Source organism: Apodemus sylvaticus, chromosome 13 (genome assembly GCF_947179515.1).
Source record: "Apodemus sylvaticus chromosome 13, mApoSyl1.1, whole genome shotgun sequence".
NCBI classification, from domain to species: Eukaryota; Metazoa; Chordata; class Mammalia; order Rodentia; family Muridae; genus Apodemus; species Apodemus sylvaticus.
The window spans coordinates 33,495,930-33,514,446 of record NC_067484.1 but is presented as its reverse complement, the minus strand read 5'-3'; the positions used below and the strand labels follow the sequence as shown (position 1 = coordinate 33,514,446).

The 18,517-nt window shown below is 46.7% G+C and overlaps 1 protein-coding gene and 1 pseudogene across 1 annotated transcript in view; one reads left to right on the top strand and one right to left on the bottom strand.

Moving 5' to 3' along the window:
• Nars1 (asparaginyl-tRNA synthetase 1) overlaps positions 1 to 18,517 on the bottom strand; it is a 581,145-nt gene that overhangs the window by 88,836 nt on the left and 473,792 nt on the right. The gene's annotated exons all lie outside the window — the stretch shown is intronic.
• On the top strand, positions 7,645 to 8,237 carry LOC127698122 (60S ribosomal protein L13-like; annotated as a pseudogene).

The window sequence follows — 18,517 nt, the reverse complement described above, 5'->3', positions numbered from 1 at the left end:
CAGACACTCACAGACACACACAGAAACACACACACAAACATACATAGGCACATACAGACAGACACAAATACACACAAATACACACACACACACACACACACATACACACACACACACACCTTAACTAGTAGGTTTCCTGCCATGGTGATTTATTTCTATCAGAATTTAAAGAGATTCTCAAAAGTCAGTGGAGAAAGCAGAGATATGTTCATTTCAGAATACACATACACATATACATGCACATACACATGCACATACACATGCACATGCACATGCACACACACATACACACATATACACATGCACATGTACATGCACATACACATACACACAAATACATATACACATACACAAACACATACACATACACACACATACACACACATACACATACACATACGCATGCACATGCACATGCACATACACATGCACATACACATGTACATGAACATGCATATGCACATACACACACATACACACACATACACATATACACACACATACACACATACACATATACACAGACACACACACAGACACATACACATACACACACAGACACATACACATACACATACACACACAGACACATACACATACACATATACACAGACACACACACATACACATACACATACACATACACATACACACACATACACACACATACACACATACACATACACACACATATACACACACACATACACATACACACACACAGACACATACACACACATACACACACATGCACATGCACATACACATACACACACATATACACACACATACACACACATACACACATACACACATATACACATACACATATACATATACATATGCAAGCACACACAGGAAGGAGGTTGAGATATAGAAGTATAGATATAGAAACAAACAAACTTAAAAAATGTATAAAACTTCCATTCAGGTGTGGTTGAGTGAGATTTGTACAGAACAGAAGAGACGGCAGAGAAGTTTACTGTGCTACCCCACCAAGGCCCGCAGGCTCTCCTGTGTCTCCTGCCCCACCTAGAAGCTGCAGCTGCCTCACAGGGGAGGTAGATCCTGACTGGACCTCCCCACTGCTCTCCCTGAAGAAAAAACAAGACAGACCAGCTCCCTAGCAGTGTGAGGTCAAACTAGATTATGGGTTCTTTATTCTCCAGCCCCCCCACCCCCCAGTGGCTCAGCCTCTCTGAATGGACTCTGGCTGACTGTGTTACAAAAGGAAGACATTTCAACAGGAAAGCAACTTCCAGCTTTCACAGTCTGAAGTTCCGGATCATTGGCTTTCCTGACCTTGCAGATGGCTGGGATGGGGGTTGGGGGGGCGTCTTACTGTGCCAGCCCCCCCCCCATGTCTGGTAAGTACTAGCCCTGATCACACAGTTAGTTGGTATCTCTGAGTCTCTACATGTTGGCTTTTGGACTAGTTATGTCTGCTGCTCTACAAGCCCAGGACTCTCTTGAAATGTTCTTCAGGAGAATCAGCAAGTCTCACTGTAGGTGACAGGTGTATATGTTCCAGAAGATAGCACTTCTGTTCTCACTGAGAGACCACATACGATGACAATGACGAGAGGCCTGGTGAGAAGGGAAGTCCCAGCCTTGGAGGGGACATACGAAGAGACCATTGTCCTTGAGACGTGTGCTCTGGTAGACTCCCCACCCTCTTACTTTCCCCCTGACTTCACCAAGGCAATGGGCTCTTCCACCTTCCCAGATGTCATTTCCACCCTGACCCTTGTGTCAACCTTACAACACACACCAGGACTCAAGATGGCTGCCCAAGAGTAAGCCCTGTGAAAGCATACCAACAAACAGCAGCAACCACAGGGCCAGTGGGCATGTCCAAGTCCATCTTCTGTCATCGGAAGACACCTCTGATGCCCTGCGCCCTGCTCAGACCACCCTTCTAAGAAGGGGTCTTCCTCCAGCCCCAGCTTCTGGGAGGCCCTGTAGCAGGATGGGTCATTGGGAGACATCTGCATTGTGTACTCAGTGAGGTTGGGACTTGCATGGTTGCTGCAGGGGAACTACTGTGAACTACTGTGGCTGGCTTACAAGGCACTCAGACACCAGCCTTGCCTTGAAGAAAAGTATTTCAGTTGTCCCTTGGATCACATGAGATTGACTTTTGTAAAATCTGAAACATAACAACAACAAAAACAACAAAACAACATAACCAAAAATAAATCAAAACAAAAATCCAAAACCAAACCAAACCAAACAACAACAAAAACCCAAATAACTTCCAAGGATGTTTTGCTGTTTGTTGTTTTTTTCTTTCCATTAATAAAAATTAACTATATTTAATTTTTTGAGTGCTGAAAAGATAGGTACTTACTGCTTGCTTTATCAATTTATTTACTTCAGTGTGTTAGAAATATTGGGGCTAGTTTGTCACGTGCCTGCTTCTGGCAACCCCTCCAGTATGTCTCTGCCCTGCTTCTGTCTGCAGTCACGGTATTGTTGGCTGGTTGGCTAGACAATCCTTTGTTATAAAGTGTATAGGATGTTCACTTGCATCCCCAGCTTCTGTAACTGGATATCACTAACTCCCTCAGCTATGCCAACCAAAAATGTCCCTAGGCCAGGGAGTGGTTCTCAGCCTTCCTAATGCTGGGAGCATCCTGGTGTGGTGCCCCTCCCCCCACCATAAAATTAGTTTCAATGCTACACCATAACTGTAATTTTGCTACTGTTATGAATCATAAGGTAAATATCTGTTTTTTATGATGGTCTTAGGTGACCCTGTGCAAAGATTGTTCAGCTTCCAAAGGGGTCATGACCCACAAGTTGAGAACTGATGTTCTGGGCATTGCTAATATTCCTTGGGGGTGGGGGAGGGGGTGGCAGTGGAGTACCAGATTTGGGAAACATTGTTCTGAGGTTCAGCAAGTCTCTTTAGGCTGTCAGTACTGAAACCACTACCTCTAATTGTCTATTTTTCCCTTTCATATGTAAAATGGGTATAAAATCATAGCTGGCCAAGCTGTGATACGGCCCTATTTATTAAGTAAGAGCTATTAGAATTTAAGACATTGTCACTGAGACATTAACCCCTTAAGAACATAGATTTTATTGAGTCCCTTCACTGCAGGTCAGGTGATGGAGAATGGACAAGAGGGAAGGCACGGTGCATTCTGGGTGTTGCACTGGTCCCTTTGTGCTGACCTGGGGCCCCTGGACTCCTTGGGAACATTCAGTGAGCTGCACTGGGCCCTGTGAGCTGGCCTGGGGCCTCTGGACTCCCTCAGCTCCAGAAGTCAATACAATCGATTCCTCCATGGCCTTTAACCTCTCTGCAGCAGGGCTGTCACAGGAGAATAGTCTCAAACCGGAGTATGCACAAATCCATAGACGCCTGTAGAAAGCACCTTGCAGAGGCTCAGAAATCTGTATTGGAACCAGCAGTTCCTTTGATTCAGTGAGGCTGCTTTGTCACCTACAATTTGAGGCATATAAAATCGCCCAGGAATGGCGTCACAGAAACAAATTGCTTTCAGCCTGACCAGCACTGAGGAAGAGATGAGTGCCATGTGGAAGCCATATTGTTCACAGTAGGTAGAGTACCAGGTGCCATGCGCTCTCTGGCCAGTGTCTGGCCAGCCATGGTGACTATGCCTCTTCCCCAAGATCCAGGACCTTATGCTGGACTGAGTTTAATGTCTTAATTCTGAGGAAATTGAGCTGCAAATGGGACACTGAGCATTTAAGAGCCTCAGTTCTTCTTTGGAGACTACACAGTGAAGTGCCCACATCTGAGGTGCCCAGATACAAGCTGGTGGCCCCCAAGGCCACACCATTGGGGATACTTTACAAACCAGGTTTTACATAGGCAAGCTGCAGAATTGTTATAAACAATTCTGGAAACTTGTTGGCAATCCCTGAGGTTCCCAAAACCCCATCTGGATGCAGAATCCCCACTCTTTACCCCACCAAGAGCCACCTCTGCTTTTTAAAGGCCTACAGGACTCTGTAAGGGCTTGGGGCCTCTAAGGAGGCTTCTTCCAAAGGAATCACCCAAGCTCCCCTGGCCTCTACATTGAAAAGAAGTCTAGTGAAGTCTTTTGTCTATCCTTAAATCACGTTGTTTGAGCTTTTTTATTTTGCTTTTTCGGGGTTGTTTTGTTTTGATTTTGGTTTCCACTTTCTCTTCTGTCCATTTCTGCCACTGATGAAAATCTAGGATTAGCGGGGCCTGAGGGCAGAGTCCTGTGGCACACCACCAAAAACCTTACTCTGCTTTGCCATGTGTTGTTTATCCATGTAGATTCCATGATGGAACCCCCAGTCTTTCTAGAACAGAGATTCTCATGCTTCCTAATTCTGTGACCCTTTAATAAAGTTTCTCATGTTGTGATGACCCCCCAACCATAAAAAATATTTTTCTTGTTACTTCATAACTATAAGTTTGCTACTGTTACGAATCATAATGTAAATATCTAATATGCAGGGTATCTGATATGTGACCCCTGTGAAGGAATCATTTGACCTCCAAAAGAGATCTTGACCCTCAGATTGAAAACTGCTGTGCTAAACTATCCCTTCATTGATACAGAAGTGCTCTTCAACTTTCCAAGTTCCTCAGGGACCTCGTGGTCTCAAGGTTCCTTCCCACCTATGTTTGCTTTTCCGTTATCAAATGATAGTAGGGATGGGGGATGGGTTCAGGGGATGGGGAGGACAGGACTGGCTTTCTCTATGTTCCCAAGGTAAGAGCACAGTGAGAATCCGGGGAGCTCAGTCAGATAGATGGTTTAGGGAACCCAGAGAAAGACAGACTCATCTTTGTGAAGCCTTGTCATAAATGGGGTTCACAGCCATGACTCTCTCTTTCTGAGGATGGTTGTGAGTCAACGGAGCGACGTTTAAGAACAGTGAGTGACACACCTCATGTAAGAAACAGTCACCCGTATCTGTCGACTTCAGACCTGTGTTATCCTTAGCATTTTGTCTACTCTTAAGTTTCTTCCTTGGGCCATTTCTTTTGTCCCCAATAATGTCCAAAGCAGAGAGTGGCTCCCAGGGAGACCAGCTGCACATGGCCTTTCTGTCCTGGACCCGAGAGCGCTGGCTACAGCAGTGCTGAGCTGCTCAGAATCTGTGGTCAGTGACTTTGTTTCCTTGAGTGTTTTTGAGCCAAAACCTCCTGCATCTCCAGCTCTCCTCAGACTATGTAGCCAAGGATTCCCCATCTTCTTCTATCTGCCTCTCAAGTGCCACCATTATAGGCATGCGCTGTCACAGCAGGTTCATGTGAGCCCAGGGTTTGTGTATGCTGCTAACTGAGCTACATCTTTGTGGGATGAGTAGGCCACAAGCCTCCCAACGGTCTCCTGGATGAGTCTCTGTTGTAGCAGGAAGATAACGTTTTCTTAGTCCTTAAAGAATTTCCTGCTCTTGGGACCCTTTCCATCCCACTGGGTTGCCTTATCCAGGCTTGATATGAGGGCTTGTGCCTTGTCTTATTGTCACTTGTTATGCCACATTCAGGTGATATCCTTGGGAGACCTGCTCTTCTTTGAAGGGAAATGGAAGAAGAATAGATCTGTGAGGAAAAAAGAGGTTGGGTTGGAACTGGGAGGAGTGGAGGAAGGGAAACTGGTCAGGATGTATTGTGTGGGAGAAAAATAAAATTAATTTTACTTTCTTTGTATCAAATGTGCTTATCAACTCCACCTAAACTTTCTAGTTATATAAAATTTAAAGTGAAATGAGTCAGATCTCTGCAGCTCGACACTGTTATTTTACCAACCCTTTCTTTCTTCCTTTCTTTCTTTTTTCCTTCCTTCCTTTCTTTCTTCCTTCCTTTCTTTCTTTCTTTCTTTCTTTCTTTCTTTCTTTCTTTCTTTCTTTCTTTCTTTCTTTCTTTCTTCCTTCCTTCCTTCCTTCCTTCCTTCCTTCCTTTCTTTCTTTCTTTCTTTCTTTCTTTCTTTCTTTCTTCTTCTTCTTCTTCTTCTTCTTCTTCTTCTTCTTCTTCTTTTTCTTCTTTTTCTTGCTTTGGTTTTTCGAGATAAGGTTTCTCTGTGTAGCCCTGGCTGTCCTGGAACTCACTCTGTAGACCAGGCTGGCCTCGAACTCAGAGATCCAACTGCCTCTGCCTCCCAAGTACTAGGATTAAAGGCATGTGCCACCACTTCCCGGCTTCAACCCTTTCTATCTCATTGGACCAAACTGGGTCAAAAGAAGGGATGGGCTGGGAGAAGACATTGCTGGTCAGTGTGGGAGGGACTTCTGTGAGGCAGTGAAGAAGCACTTCGAGTTGTAAGTGGAGCGATGCTGCACTGGGATCCAAGACTGAGATGAGGTGTCTGCCTGCCACAGGTGTGCAATCGGGGCAGAGGCCGCAGAGGAGCTGGCAGACACACACGGCTGCTGAAAGGCAGCTTGGGAGAGAATGAGGACAGGAAGACCTGACCCGAGACATGACCATGCCCAAGAGAGGGAAGGCGCCATTAGCAGATGACAGAACCTAAGAGTAAGCAGAGGTGGAGCAAAGGGATACGGGAAGCTCGGAGCTGTTGCTGGTTGCATCTGTGCTTTGTTTTTCCTGTTTTCTTTTGACAGTGCAGAGAACTGAACCCAGAGCCTTGCACATGTGAGCCAAACATGGCAGAGCTGTGTGCCCAGCTGAGATTCGTTTTGATTAGATAAAATTCATCATCGCAAAAATCCCATCATTCTAATGTGTATAATTCAATGAGCTTTGATAGGTCCACAAGGTTGCACATCTTTGTCAATATTTAGTTCCCTTAATATATCTATGCCCCCCTCCCAAATCTATAGCCATTAACAGAGTTTCTCATCTTACCACCCCCTCTTACTCCTACTGTGTGACAACTGCCAATCTCTTTGGACCTGCCTATTTGAGATACTTGAATACGCTAGAACCTTTACAAGGTCCATTTAGTCACAGGTAGTTGTGTGTCTGAACCTCATTCCGTTCTCCATGCATACAACCGACAAACTATAATTTAATGACCCAAGGAGCATAAAACACACCCCCAAGGCTGAGGGAAGATTAAGGGCAATGGGCTGTGTAATACCCCCGCCCCCCAGAAAACGCATGCCTATAGCAGGATCAGGGAGAGTTATCTGGAGGGACAGAGACAGGGATGGGGCATATTCGGAGGCAGTTGGCACCCTGGATACACGACACAGCAAATTAGACAAAGTCAAAAAGCACCTGAGAACCCAGATGGGACTGACACCAGAGTTCGAGAGGCATCAGCCACAGGGACAGGTAGGTGGTAGTGACCGACGGCCACTAGTCTTTCTGGTGTGGCTGTGATTTGAGAAGAGTATCTAACGCAGGGGAGCATCCCCTCACAACCTGCCCACCTTCCGTGGGTTTCTATAACGGACGAGGCACCTTGATGGAGGTCCAGGCAATCTAAAGCTGTTAACATTCCTATAAATTAGACCTCAGGGTAACAGAAGCAGAACAGACTCTGGGGTATTTCATTCAGCTTCTTTATTCCATGGAGGAGAAACCCAATGAAAATGGTGTCATAGCTACTGTGCTCCAGCTCACCCGGAGGCCAGTCAAAAGCTCTAATTCTGCCCTACAACCCCAGGGTGCTTTGCGGTGCCCGATCCTCTCTGCTCGCCTCTTCTCCTGTACAGGAGACAGCCATGGCGCCCAGCCGGAATGGCATGAGCCTGAAGCCCCACTTCTACAAGGATTGACAGCAGCGAGTGGACACTTGATTTAAGCAGCCGGCATGCAAGATCCACAGATGCAAGGCCCGGCAGGCGAAAGAGGCTCCTCGACCCTCGTCCGGTCCCATAAGGCCCATCGTGATACCACACCAAGGTCCCGGCTGGCAGGGCCTTCAGCCTGGAGGAACTCAGAGTGCCTGGTATCCACAAGAAAATGGCTCGCACCATCGGCATCTCTTGTTTCCAAGGAGGCGAAACGAATCCGCAGGTTAACGTGCAGTGCCGGAAGGAGTACCGGTCCAAGCTCATACTGTTCCCCAGGAAGCCTTCTGCTCCAAAGAAGGAGTTCTGCTGAAGAACTTAAATTCCTGTTAGCCACCCAGCTAACAGGACCTGTGATGCCCGTCCTGAGTGTGGACAAAAGGGAAAAGGCCTGAGTCCTCACAGAAGAGAAGAGCTTTAAGACTTTTGCCAGTCTCCGCATGGCCCGTGCCAATGCCCGGCTCTTTGGCATCCGAGCAAAAAGGGCGAAGGAAGCGGCAGAACAAGATGTTGATAAAAAGTAGTGCATGGCTGGAGACTTGCAATAAATTTTCCATTAAAAAAAAAAAAGCTCCAATTCCTCAGGGAGTTTTCAGCCTTATCAGCCCTAGTCTCTTCCCATGACAAACATTTTGTAATGGTATCTTTCCTATCTTAATATTGCATCCAAAGATTACATATCCTGCCTCTATACACAATAATCAATATAATGTATGCAAGAGAGATATCACAATGAAGTAGCTCAATAAAGAGAAGGGGGAATGGCTCCGTTCAAAGATTCTTTAAATTTGTTAATTATGGGTATGCACCTCTGTGGGGGTATGTGTGCAGGGTACAGGGGCCTGCAGAGACCAGAGAGTAATGCCAGAGGCCCTGGAGCTGGCATTGGAATCCCTGAGGCTGGAGTTACTGATGGTTGTGAACCACCCAGTCTGGATACTGAGAACCAAATCAAGCCCTGTACCAGAACACTATTATACACTCTTAACCCCCAAGCCATCAACTATGCTCAAATAAATATCACCATGTAGAGAGAGGCAGAGGAGTAGAGACCTGTTGTCTTGGTGACTTAAATAGACAAGTGTCATGTGATAATGACTCTTGCTAAAGACACAGTATGCTGTCCAATGTGTAGGGGAAATAAGGCCAACGTGTGAGCATAGGATATGATCAGAGGTGGAGATGAAACCGTGGTGCTTCCCACAGGAGGGCAGCCTCAGGGAGTCTGAGGGAGGAAGAAGCTCACATGACCGGGACGTTAGGAAGCCAGGCAGATAAAGCCTTTAGAGAGACACTGGTCAAGATTCCTGCATAAGTGGAGATGCAGGAGACCCTGTCAGCAGAGGGAGAAAGCCAAGGGCCCAACAGCTCTCCTTCAGAGGGACCGCTGAGTCACCCTGAGCTCTCACCTCTCCTCACATATTTGGACACCTGTTCTTTTTCCTTTCGGGGATTTTGGGTCCTCATCATACACCGTGGTTGGGTTCCTGGTTTATCTGGAACTGGCACAACCCTGGTCATGTGAGGGGATTTTGCTAGTCTATTGTGACCAACAAAGAGCATTAAATGAGTTGCTTGCTAATTGACGACATTTTCTAGAGCAAGGGGGGAAAAAAACCACACAAAGTAAATGAGAAGAGCTAAGAAGGTAGGTTTACATTCAGACATGCTCCGGTAATCAGTACAGGGTATTCTCAGGATCAAGGAGCTCCAGCCTCTCTGGCAGAGTGGGAGGTCATGCCTGCCTCCTGTGACCACTAGATGAGGTCCTAGGCTATTTGAGGACCTCTAGTGAGCCCCGGCTGAGGCATGCCCCTGTGTCTGCACAGCTGACTGCCTTCGCAGCAGCTCTGCACTCTGTCCAGCCCACCCCCTCTGCTACCCTCCACCCCCTCCTGTCCCAACAATCCCTGTGTCACTGCCCAGGAGCATGGATGGCCCTTTGTCTCTTGCTGCCCGTGTGCATTCTCCAGTGGGCACAGCAGGCGACTTGCTGCAGGGCCTCTGTCCCAGCCCGGATTACTGGTCTGCGCGCAGCAGCAGATGGTAGCGCTTAGAGCCAAACTACACTCGCCTGCTTTGAACATCTTGAAAAGATTTCTTTAGAAGTTAAACTTGGCCTGGGTAGGACAATATGGTTCCGTCTGTGGCTTTGTAAAGGTCTCTGGGTGGGGTGAAGGGAGTGGCCGTTTCAGAGCCCCCGCCCCCTCCTGCCTGGATCTGGCTCTTGTTCTCAGAGGCCGCCTTTCTTGTGTCTTGTGGCCCCTGTAGCTCCTGAACTTTGGCTCCATTGTTTGGGAGTCACACTCGCTTCCTGTGCCTGTGCTGCTGCAAGGCCACGCAGTGTCCAGAGCTGCCCCAGCCTGGCATGTTTTGATGTCTCTGGGCCCCTAGGGAGTCCCATGGGGGCAGGAGCATGTTGGCGCCCCAGGATGCTTTTGCCTTTCCTTCAACTGTACGCCTTAGACATTTGAGATTTGAGACCCAAATCCTCTGGCATGAGCCTGGACCAAGTGACAGCTTCTGAAATCTTGACGCTCATGCCTAATTGCCCTGGAATAATGCCCTCCAAATCACGGTTCCAGCCTTGTACCATTTAATGAATCCTTTGAGGGACAAAGGGTTTGATCATTTCTCAACTTGGATAACATTTCCCTTGCCCACCCCTGCCATTTTCCTGCCTCAATTTGGCCATGCTAAACTCTGTCCAGGAAGACACAACTTTCCCCAAAAGGAGCCCTCAGGACTGTCCCAGGGGTGAGTGAGATTTTAAATTAGCAGGAAAAAAAAAAAGAATGCAGGGCTTAGCGCTTGGCCAGATTGGCCCTGTCTCTCACAGGAGCCTCCCTCTGCAGCCAGCGCAGGCACCATTGCCCATTTATGAGATGTCAGGTGGTCTACAGATGGGAACACAGCATTATTGATTTTTACTAGCCTGCTAAAAACCGAAAGAAAGGGGAAAAAAAACCCTTAAGAGCTCCTGGTGAAGCTTTGTTTCCTAAATGATGATTTCAGGGCTCCTAGTTTGTCAGAGGCAAACGTAAAATATTGGGACTGATGGTGATAGAATAAAATGACATATTCTTGGAGCCATTACGTTCAGAAAGGAGCAGCAGATCTCTGCTCTGGCTTGGGGTTGTGGGGAGGGAGAGAGCCACAGAGGGCAGGGCAGAGGAAGGCAGAGGATAAAACCAGCAGCCCCAACCCCCAGGCAGCGTCCTTGATAAGGCCACACGTGGTTATGAAGAAATGAATCCCAGTGGCTCTAAGTAGAACCAGCCCCTCTATAGGCAGCAATGGGGACTGTGCTCCACTGACCTGATGCTCTCCCCATCTAAGCTCATGCCTTAGGGAGTGTGAAAAATTTAGGGTCAGACTCTGAGTTCTTGGGGTGAGGGTGAGGGTGGAGGTGGAGGATTCAGTGTCCTAGAACCCTGATTACCCCTCCATTCCTTAGGTAGGTGCTTTCTGCTGTCCATCTTCTCAACAGCCAGGCTGCCTTTTATTGTACAACTTGGGTACAGTTGCTTCTACTGAAGTATCCCGGCTTCTGGTTGGAATGCACGGATAGATGCAGTTCCTGGAGCGTCTTCACTGATCATGTGTTCTGGTTGGGTCATTTTATGACAAATATTTGACCTTAGGCCAAACCTGTCCAGAAAAATCCCCCAGTTAGCTCATAAAAAAAATGTCTCATGAGGTATCTCCTAGAAATGAGGGTCCTGTTTTGTGGCTGAGCCACTAGGTCCTTTTAAGTGTGTCAGCATGCATTTGTGTGAGTGTGCATGTTCATGAATGTGGGAGTATGTGCATGTGCATATGTGTGTATGCATGTGTGCATGTCCGTGTGTATATGTATGCATGCGTGTGTGTGTGTTTTGACAATTTTTATATGCTTGTTGGATTGAGATAGGGTTTGATATTTAGATTTGTGGAAACTTCCTAAACTGTGTAGTAGGCATTGTGGTACTGTAGAAAATATATTAGTTGATTGATTGGCCTTTTTGAAATTAAAAGGTCAAGGTGCTGAGAGTCATGAGACCTAGGCTCTGGTCAATGGATCAATCAGCAAATATCTATTGAGCTTGGAAAAACGCTGGGTTGCACACTTTAGCAGACGCATAGAAACAAACATTTCCTGGTCTCAGGTGACAGAAATGTTCAGGGAAGTTACCAATAGCTTGGGTCCACAAACTGGGTCCTGAAATAACAGGCCTCGGTTAGAGTGGAGCCTAGAGATTCCTTGAACGAGGGAGCTGCCGTCAGCACACAGTAGAATGTCTTTAACTCTAGGTCAGGGCAATTGATTGGCAGGACAGTTCTATCTTTCCTATCGGGGAGCCTTGGCTGTACTCTTGGGTTTCCAATGGACCTAGTGGGATTTAGAGCCACCTCTCTTCCAGCTCTTTTTTCTGTCAGGTGGGCTAGACAGTGGCTCATAATGCTGGAGTTAAGTAGAAAGGAACTGGGCACTGAGATCTTCACATCTCAGGGACCACTAGTACTAACATCATTGGCTGTAATCCAACACACAGTAAGGAGCCATGAAGTGATTTGCTGATGGCTCTATAATCATCATCTATTTAACTCTGAATGTCTTCAGAAAATGAGTGCTACTAGCACTCACAATGGGCTTGTTGAGAATGTTTCTGCTCAGAGAAGTGACAGAATCTTTTAAAGGAATATACCTGCCCATGGTATTGGACTTTACTGTGGTCCAAGGAAAAAAGTTTAGCAACCCAGTTGTACTTGGTCTATATTTGTGAAGTCTGTGTAGCATTTATTTAATGTTAAGAGCACTGACTATTACAATGGCCATATGAAATATAGGCAAAGTCTATGTTATAACCCTTTATAAAGTTGCAGTTGGAGACAGGGTTGCTCTACTTCTATGACTGAATCCTGTGTCATCAATGGTTGGTGGTATCTGCTCAAACCTCACAAACATTTGAGGGAAGAAGCTATAGCTATCTGTAGTATAATACATTAAGACAGAAGACTAAATGGCCAGTCTTGTAATCTTCAAGGTAACCTGCCAGAAAGACAAATGGTGTTCAAAATAATAATTTTTATTACTTGTTAACAAATGAATTAAGATTCAAATCCTGGCTGTCATAACCTCATACACAGCTTCAAGGTGAAGATGGAATTCCTCTCTCTGGTGATGGAATCTACACGGTCGGGGTCGGCCAACTCTCAGGAACGCTGGTGATCACCCAGAAAGGCAGCACAGGCAGCATGGAGCATGTGCGCATCTGATCAGGATTTCTTCTATGAATAATTTCAGAATTTACATAACATCAAGATTTGATTTGATGTTGGGTGTACTGTTTATGCCAAAGTCAACATCTATAGAAATAATTCAGCTCTCAGCTATAGGCAAAAATAAATCACTATAGAGGCAGTCAAAGGGGGCCTCCAAGAAGTAAGTTTTGCTGAATCTCCATTTTCCGTGAGAGAATTATGGAGGAATTTCAAGGGCAAACTCTCCTCCTGCCTTCTTTTCTCTACCCTTGCCCTTGCCTTGTTAATGGTTTACTCTCTTTGTGTAACCAAGGTAACCAGGGCCAAAGCAGAAAGGACCCCTCTCTGTCACAGGCTGGATGCTCAGCGCGGGCTAACCCCAGAGGGGACCTGAATGACCAGCGGTACAGAATTCCTCTCCTCACGTCCGCCAGGGCTGAGTGACAGCTGAAAGACTGGATGTGTCACCAGGAGACAGAGGAGGGTCCAGCAAGCTGGAGATTCTTATCATTTTTGTGAACACCTCAAATTACAGACATTAGGTCGAGGGCTTTGTTTAGCAATGCGCACCACCGCAATTGGTGTTTGTTCATTGATTAACATGAATGCATATTGTAGCTGGTGTCTCAGGATACATAATTTGTGTCAAAGGGTTGCTTTTGTTCCTGGGGGTTCTTGAGGGAAATGTGGAAGACTGAAAATAGCCTCGGCATGAACCACACCCCCTGAGCCTCAGCATTTGAGGTCCAGTAGAAGCTAGCTTCTTACAAGCCAGGAGACAGGCAGGCAGTAAGCAGGCTCCAGTAGAGAGACAGTAAGGGATGTGTGTCTTTGTCATAAAAGGTTGTGGGGAGTTGTGCTAAATGCCCTGACTATCCCAGGTCCGGCAATGCTGGGCCCTACCCAGCAGATGCCAATAGTGACCCGTACCCAAGTTTCAACAACCAAAATCCTACATCTACTGCATGTCCAGGAGTAGCACTCTAGGGAGGCAAAGTGTGTGGGGATTGCAGCAAATATCAAAAGTCAAAAACAGAAACAAAAGCAAGCAAGCAAAAAAAAAAAAAAAAAAAAAAAAAAAAAAAAAAAAAAAAAAAACCAAACAAACAAAAAACCCACCTCTGGCCAGAATAGAAAGCAAGCAAGTTAGGAAGTGCTTATGATCTCCCAGTGACCCAACAGTTCCCTGCGTGGACTAACATAATTTTCACAGTAGTCCTCATGAAGAGGTCTTTCTCTGCTTCTTTTTCTCCCCTTGTAGATTTGTTTATTTTATGTGAGTGAGAGCTTAGCCTGCACATATGTGCACCACGTTTCTGCCTTGTTCCCACAGAAGTCAGAAGAAGGTACTGGATCCCGTGGAACTGGAATTAAGAATGGATGTCAGCCTCCATGTAGGGTCTGGGAATGAACCCACGTCTTCTACAAAAGTGACATAGACCGACTGCTGAGCCCGTTAATTCTCCAGTGCATGCTTTTCTCTTCTCCCAACGAGGAAACTGAGGCAGAGAAGTTAAGTAATTTGCCCAAAGCCAAAAGGCTAACTAGGAGCAAGACTGAGATTTTAAACAGAGTGTCCCTTTTACCTCTCTCCCTTGCCCTTAAATATCTAAGAGCTTAAGAGACATCGGTGGTCCTGGGTTCTCACACTGGCTCCGCCCTTTCTCTGGGGGCACTTTATTGCATTTGCTGTAGCTGTGCCCAATGCAAGGTAAGCCACCAGTCAGCTCTCCTGCATAAAGCATTAACATGGGCACAAAGACAGCAGCACCTGACTCAAGGCGCTTCCCATCATGCACCAAGAACCTTTCTTGAGGGAATTGGGATAGACTCTGATGAGGTTTGACCTTCCATGCCCAGCCCTTTCTCAGCCTGACACATTGCCCTGGGGGAAAGCGTGCCTTTGTCTGAAGGTGCCACTGTAGAGTCTAGTCTTTAACCTCTCCAACTTGAGCCATGTTTACTAAATAAAACGGCTGTGCAGAATCCAGGCCTCCAGGGAGTAAGGCAAGGTGGAAGAGCAGAGGTCAAGAAGCAGGGTCAAAGGGCTAAGACCCTGGGGGAAACAGGAGATTAAACATCCCCTTTTCAAATCGGGAGCTTTGGATAATTAATTGTTCCCCAAACACGAAAGCGCTTACGCTGACTGTCCTGGGCAGCTGCTATTCTGTTCTTGCTCCCCATTCTCCCTGCAAGATGTTTTCCCTAAAACCAAGGTGCAATCTAGTCCCAGGAAGGGGGGTTGTCGGTGGCTATCCCCAGTCAATTGTCCTCTTACCCATTCAATGGAAGTTTATCACCCACACAGAGTGGTCGGTGGAGTTACTAACCTTGCAAGTGTGAAGATGGTGGGAGGTGGGATTATTTCACACTGGGGTCATTCAGGAACCATGGCTACTTGCAACACTGAATGTCATTCACCATTCTGGCTCCCTGGGCTACCCTGAGTTTGGCTCATTCCCATCTTCAGTCCTGGAGACAGCTACGGTGACCAATGAGACTGTAGTGGCTAATCTGTGCCATACCTGTGGGGAAGCTAGTGATTTGTTTCTTGAAGTCTTTAAAACTGCTCTTCAGCCCTGCAACACCTTTGACTGGCATGGTAACCAGGAACTTGGAACAGCCCAGCTGCAGGAATCATAACTGGTTGCACACCTACGTATTTCCCATCGGTGAGATCCTGTTTTACCCTTGTCGAGACTAGCTTTTCAGGACTAGTGCAGCTGGGTTTCTGTTCCTGGGTTTCTGCACAGGGAGAGAGACCCCAACCAGGGAAACTCTGCATCTGGGGGTTCGGGTTGCTAAGTTCTGGGAGCAGCCAGCTGGAGCAACCAGCTCTCGGATGGTGCTGGGGTTGAAGCCAGTTCTGGAAATGTCTTGAGAGGTCTCCTCTGGCCACTCTTTGGTCAAGTGTGGAGAGTGTGTATCAGCATCAGGTGTTATAAGAGGCTGTGTGTGTGTGTGTGTGTGTGTGTGTGTGTGTGTGTGCTTGAACAAGCCTTCCAAGTGCTCCAGAAAAGAAACATAAAGGACTCTTAGCCTCCCTTTCTTCTTCCTGAAAGAGTCGATGATGAGCCTCCGGTTTTTGTGTCTGTGATAGCCCTGCTGTGAAGTACACTTAAGAAACCACGGTTTCTGAAATTCTATAAATCATTATTCTAGCCTGCTTCCTACTCCTTCAAAATCATTTACGTGGTGAAATATTTACGAATGTCAGTCTGTGTTCACATGCTGTTGGAGATTGTGCTGAAGTCTTCAGCTGGCGGGTAGGTTAGAGGTGTCCCTCCTGCCCCCACTTCCCCTTTGCCCTTTTGTGTTCGTACAGGTGTTTCAATCTGAACTGTTGTCATAGCAGCCTTATTATCTCCTGATCCCCATTTAGCTGAAAGAGGCTGAGCTGTGTAGGGGGAGGTGGCTCAGCCTCTCCTTATGGCATCAGAAAAGGCCAGTGTCAAAGCAAGTGTGCTAGCATATACAGGAGGGGGGAGGACAGGACAGATGTGTACAGGGACAGAGCTGCCCCTCGAGCAGCTCAGTCGGAGATGATTTTGGAGGAAACAGCAGAAGTCTTTAGCTCCTGTCATCTGGTTTGTACTGAGGCCATTCTCAGTAGAGTCTAGTCAGGGTATTTAAGGGCGAGTACACTTACATTCTATGGATTTTGGGCGGTGCAAAGAATATTGAAAGAATTCACATTTCTATGGAATTGCTGTTTTGACAATGAGAGGTGTTGCTTCCTCGGGGCCTGGCCAAGGCTGGAAGTCTGGCTTTCTCTAGCCATTTCTGCCATCTATTTCCCCTATCTGCAGTGTATACTCTAACACATGAAAGGACTGACTGACTGAGCAGCAGCCGCCAAGATCTCCGAAAGGCAGGGACTGATTGATTAGCACTGGCTGATCGGTTTAATGTCCCTTCTCCCCAAATACCCATCTCGACTGCAGAGGTGCTACATTTTCCTCCGAGGACCCAGCTGCTAACCGCTGACACCCAATACTTAGAGGGTGCTTGCGAAGGTTACAGGTACAACAAGCAAAATGAAAACCCATAGTTTTTAAACCTTTATGAATTGAGAATGTAAACCTGGAAAATGGATCTGGAGCTACTAACGGAGAATCGGTCTGCCCAGCCCATCCATCCTCTAGCCCAGGTCATTTATATTACACTTGCTTCTGAAGGCAGATCCCTCATCTTGGTCTCTCTCCCACCCCCCATCACAGCCAAGAAAACAGATGCAGGCAAAAGGAAGACCTGAGAGGCCTATAGCTCTGCATGTCCTGACGAGGCTTTAGGAAGGTGCTAGCAGGGAACAAGGGTAATGGCTTTGCTTCCAGAGAGTCAGTCAGTTGGCTCTGGTCAAGTGGCTATCAATATGCAAATCAGAGAGACTCCATCAGGACTGGATCCAGTGTGGAAATATAAAAGTGCCTGTCACAAAAGAAAAGCACTTCCCAGCCACGCATGTCTATCAGCCACAGCAGCAGTGGCTGTCGAATGAGAAGCACTATTGAGCCCATGAGGCGCCTCGGCAGCTCACCAGCTATATGAACCCAGTCCACTGCTTTCTCATGCCACGTGTTACCTCTACTGCTGTGTGTGTGTGGGGGGGGGATAAGGTTTTGATCCTTAAATGACTCACTCTTTATCTGCTTTATTGCCTCTGTAACAGTCCGTCACAGTTTCATCATTGGCGCTGTGAGCAAAGACCCCCAACTTTTTTAAAAGCAACTTAGAGGAGAAGGGTTCATGGTGGCCCACAACCCCAGGTTATAGGCCGTCACAGCAGAGAAGTCAAGGCGGCAGGAACTTAATAGCTAGTCAGAGTATATCTGCAGTTCAGAGCAGAGAGAGATGGATATATGCACCTCCCTACTCAGATCAATTTCTCTACTTCATCCACATCCAGGACCCAAACCCAAGGAATGATGTCATAAAGAATAGTTACCTCAACAACCACTCCAATTATTACAGGACACGCCTAGGGGCTAGCCCTATTTAGATAGTCTCACTTTGAAAATCTCTTCCATGGTGATTCTGGATTGTATCAAATCAATGGCTTAAGGCAAATCAACCATCAGAAATGGCCACACCCAAACAGGCCATGCCCCTTGTTTATCAGTTGGCATGACTTAACCCTCTTCTCCAGGATGGGAGCAAGATCATTTCCAGTTTTGTTTGCTGTTTTGCACTCAAGAATCTAGAATCACATGTGGCAGAAGCAAGTTGATAATAGTGTGTGTTGACTGAATAGATGAATGAGTGGTCATCCTGAGGGCAGCAGGCTCTTTCTCATTTGATCTCCAGAACTGTGGTTTCTCTCAGAAGAGAAGCCAAGTGTCCTCCTTGTCCTTCCTTACTGATGATCATGCCAGGATTTTCCTGGTGGCTGTTTTCTCTCATGGTCAGCTTTCTTGTGTCACATGTTTCAGTGTGACAAAGACTCCCTGTCATGTTCACATCTTTGTCTTCCCTCTTCTAGACATGAGAACATTAATTCAGAAAAATGTCTCTGCTCCTTGCAGTCCTATTTCTAAAATCCCTTCCCAGGGAAAGGCATAAA